Source organism: Crocuta crocuta, unplaced genomic scaffold (assembly GCF_008692635.1).
Source record: "Crocuta crocuta isolate KB4526 unplaced genomic scaffold, BGI_CrCroc_1.0 scaffold41, whole genome shotgun sequence".
NCBI classification, from domain to species: Eukaryota; Metazoa; Chordata; class Mammalia; order Carnivora; family Hyaenidae; genus Crocuta; species Crocuta crocuta.
The window spans coordinates 12219151-12223408 of record NW_027529428.1 but is presented as its reverse complement, the minus strand read 5'-3'; the positions used below and the strand labels follow the sequence as shown (position 1 = coordinate 12223408).

The window sequence follows — 4258 nt, the reverse complement described above, 5'->3', positions numbered from 1 at the left end:
AACATGTCCTGTAACCATGGAGTTTAGGATGTGGCTTTTTACATCCTTTTCTTCGGCAAAAACGGTTACATTCCAGCTGATTCGTTCCATTTCACTTCAAAAGTTTTCTATTCTCACTTTTAAAAATAGACTTTTTCCCTCTATGAAAATGTAGGTTAAGGTTAGTAAGCATGTACAGTGTCTCAAATATTTCTTTCTACCTTACGACAGAGATCCTGACCATTTCTTTTCTTGCATATTCAGTTATCCTTAATGTGGGAGGGCGGGGTGGGGGGCGCTGTTATGTCAACACTGCAAATGAGAAGATTCCACAGAGGTTCACTCAACCCAATTATATACCCAATCAGTGGCAGTAATGCTTTGCCCCAAATCCATCCGGTAAGTTTTCGTATTAAAAAAAAATCTGTGATTATTTTTAATGATTTATATATAAGAGAAAAGTAGATTTTATGATACAATTTTATGATACAATGCATTTTTTTTTTTTTTTGTAATGCAAAGCACTCTATTTATATCTACAAATTCATGAAAGGCGGGTATGTTAACTTCTAGCAGAATGGGGTCCACTTGGGCTGGTGGCCAAATTCTTAACCCTCTCACAAACAAACAAACTTATAGTTGACTGGATTTTAAATAAGTTGGCACNGGTGATGGGCATGGAGGAGGGCACTTGTTGGGATGAGCACTGGGTGTCATATGGAAACCAACCTCACAATAAACTATGAAAGAAAGGAAATATTTTTAAATAAAAAATTAAAAAAAAAAGCTTGGCACCATTAAATACTGCTAAAAATTAAACAACCATTGTAGCAGCCTGTGGAGTTGTAGAAATGGGTAGTTATATAAGTAAAGGCAAGAGAAACAAGGTCAAAATGCACTTGGTCTCCTTTTTCCCATGTCTAAAATAATACAATCAACAGTCTACAGCTTTGCATGTAAGAGGTTTTTTAAAGCTACTTCAGGTAGAGACTTTAGATGATAAACTACTTCCCTGCTTTGCCAGGAAGGAATCTTGCTGAAATGTCCCATTATCCTCCTATGAAATGAAAAAACTTTTTAAAGGTAAAGGGAAATCACCATAAAGCTGAGGAGCCTTCATCAGGGAAGATGACTCAGGGGAAAGAACAGACACTTCATTGTGACATTATAGCATGGAGGCAGGGAAACATTAGGGTGATTTCCTAAGCAGGCTGTGTTTTTTTTAAAGAGGGGGGTGGGGAATCGGGGGCGCCTGGGTGGCCCAGTTGGTTCAGCGGCTGACTCTTGGTTTCAGCTCAGGTCATGATCTTAAGGTTCGTGAGTTCGAGCCGTGCATCTGGCTCCGTGCTGACAGCAGGGAGCCTGCTTGGGATTCTCTCTCTCTCTGCCTCTCTCTCTTGCTCTCACTATCTCTCTCTCTTAAAATAAAAAAAGGGGGGAATCAAAATCAGGCCTCCTGGCTCCCTCGTGTCCCATGCAGGCAACAAGAAGGAACAGAGACAGCATGGTGTGTGGAAAACGGAGTCGAGCTCTGAGAAGGGGTCATCAGAAGCTAACCTGGAAAACTACGAGAAATATATGCTAAGGGCTATTCATTTGCAGATAGGACCATAATAAATGATGGCATGTAGGAACACCCGATTCTTGTAGAATTAAACGTTTTGGCTTCCTTTTGCAATGTCTTTGATATCTTCTGCTAGAAAACGGGTAGTTAAGCCATGTGGTAACTTGCCTACCTAGCTAATGAAGAAATTCATCCAAATTCACATTTGACAAAACCCACTACCGAGCACGCAGAACTACTAAAAGAACACCTGCAGATATTAAGTGATTTTTTCTCCTTCATGGCTTTAAGAAGAAAGAAAGAAAGAAAGAAAGAGAGAAAGAGAGAAAGAGAGAAAGAAAGAAAGAAAGAAAGAAAGAAAGAAAGAAAGAAAGAAAGAAAGAAAGAAAGAAAGAAAGAAAGAAAGAAATGCAAGGCTGCTAGCCTAAGTCAAAGCTGGCGTGTAGAGAAGGGGTTAAAAAAGCTTGTCGGCGAAACTTCCTTAAAGCCTAATTGTGATATCCACGCTGTTTCTCAAGACACCAAGTGCAGAAAGCTGAAGTCTTAATTTACAAACAAGCAAGGCACCGAACCCCACCTCCTTCCCATGTTTAAAATATAAGGATCTGGTCCCCCTTTGTAAATTTAAAAAAAATTTTTTAAGCGCCAAAAAGGTAGCTTTTATTAAAGCACAGGGACAGCTTTATTAAACCCGTGGGCAGAGAGAGCTGCCTATCTGGTTACTTTTAAACTGACTTTTGCATAGTTTAGAATATAACTTGAGTCAAAAATCTAAAAAACATTTTTTTGGGTTTTCACTGAAATACATATTTGCACCAAGTTAACCCCCCCCAAAATATCTGACATTTCTTGGTCTAAAGGTTATCCAATATATCCAAAAGCATGGATATTATGCACTGAATTAATGTGTTTTTATTGTAATCTGCAGTTTTGAAACAGGAAAAGTACAGACAAAAAGGGCAGTTGAGCAAGCCACCGCAGTCATAGATTTTTGTGAAGGAATGTCATCCCAAGTTACCTTTTGCAATAAAAGGTGCTATACATTTTTTACTACTACTATTTCATCAGTGACACAACACACAAATTATCCTACTGAAACAACCACACATCACTCCCGTAAACATACCTTTAAAAGAAACCCAGTTATACAGCGTGTGAATTGTTACAGGAGGCAAGATGGCGGCCACAGGAAACCAAGTGGAGGTTACAAAACTTCGAAGAGCAGAAGTGGTTTTGAAGTAATAAGTGAGAAACAAAAAAAAAAAAAAAAAAAAAATAACCTAACCTACTCAAGATAACCGCTAGTACAAGCGAGAAAAGTGCCTCTCTGCTGTATGTGAGGAAGTGAGTAGTTAGGGCTGTAGCCTCTCACAGAGGAAGTGAGGACTCACTTCTGGTTTACAAACCATCTCAGTAAGTCAGGTTTATCCCACTTGACCCATGTCAGGCATTTAGTCCTCAAATAATATAACGCAGAGGCACACACTCAACAATTGGTGTTAATATAAAAACGTAAGCAACCTCCAGTTTAAAAGGGGAAGTGTTGTTTCAAAAATGAAGGTGTGCACTGTGATCTCCAATGACATGAAGTTCCAGATAAGGCAAAATCACTACAGTGATCGCCTTGGGCTGAGGGCTGGAAGAAGAGAGACCCAGTGTAAAGGGGCATGATGGGAATTTTAGGGTAAAGAGACTGTTCTAGATCTTGACTGAGCCCAAGTTAAATGATGAGAAACTGGGCAGAATTCATCAAAAAGTACGCCTAAAAATGAGTGAATTTGTTATATGCAAATTATACTTTCAAGAAAAGAAGTTTTTAAAGATTAAGCTTCCCAACTTGGCTTTTCAGATTTTGGAATATATTTTCCTAATAAAAGCGTGTCATGGACCGTAGCAAGGTTCCCAGCTTCTTCCCTCTCCCCAAAATATGAGTCATGATGTGGGTGAAATCAAGCAGCCTGTTTGCCCACTAAAGACTGAGACTTCAAAACCACAGTCCCTGGAGGTCCACTCTGCGCGTTCTATGCTCCTATTGAAGGAAGGGAAGAAGGAAACTGATGTCAAAGAGCAGGCACTGAGTTAGGAACTGGTGGTTGGAGGTGTTAAGGGAGCAGTGGAAGAGCCAGGGACAATCAGGAAGCAAAAGCGTACACTGTGCAACTCATACTTACTAGTTGAAGGGAGGGGAAGCCAGAGGTACTTATGCTCTGCCGATGGTACTGGCCCAGGTTTGGTGGGAGGGTAAACTGTTTCCTTATCTCCGCTGAAGAATACCTTGGGTAAAATACAAACATCTAAATGAAGTGGTTGTTCTAACAAATCATCACAATTACAGATACAATCTTTGGTCCCATGTTGTGAAACGCACGCCTCGGCTGGGTAATTGGCAGAGCTGACGAACATGCTCTCGGTGGCTTCTGCGTGGACGCTGTGGCTTTTGTCTGACAGCGTGTATCCTTGAAAAGTTCACCAAGTCAGGACACCTACAACCATAGCTGCTGCCCAGTAGGGGAAGGGCGAGAGCATGAAGCAGAGGAAGAGTCTGAGACCCAAGGAAAGACCCAGGGCCCTTGGGTCCTTCTTCCCAGATGATTTAGCTCCTCATCTCTGCATGAGGACATCTGGTCCCTGCTGCAGTACTTTAAACCCCATGCTCCCATTTGGATCCAGCCATTCTTTCTCTCTCTCTCTTTCTCTCTCTTTAATGTTTATTTT

At 40.8% G+C, this 4258-nt stretch overlaps 1 protein-coding gene across 2 annotated transcripts in view; it reads right to left on the bottom strand.

Moving 5' to 3' along the window:
- Positions 1-3813, bottom strand: part of DOCK8 (dedicator of cytokinesis 8) — a 167981-nt gene extending 164168 nt beyond the window's left edge. The window contains exon 1 of one of the 2 annotated variants that reach the window (XM_077759423.1): positions 3715-3813. The gene's annotated coding sequence lies outside the window, so the exon portion shown is untranslated. Of the gene's footprint in view, positions 1-2669; positions 2741-3714 lie in introns of those variants that run through there. The other variant, XM_077759422.1, reaches the window with a different exon arrangement.
- Positions 3814-4258: the final 445 nt, after the last annotated feature.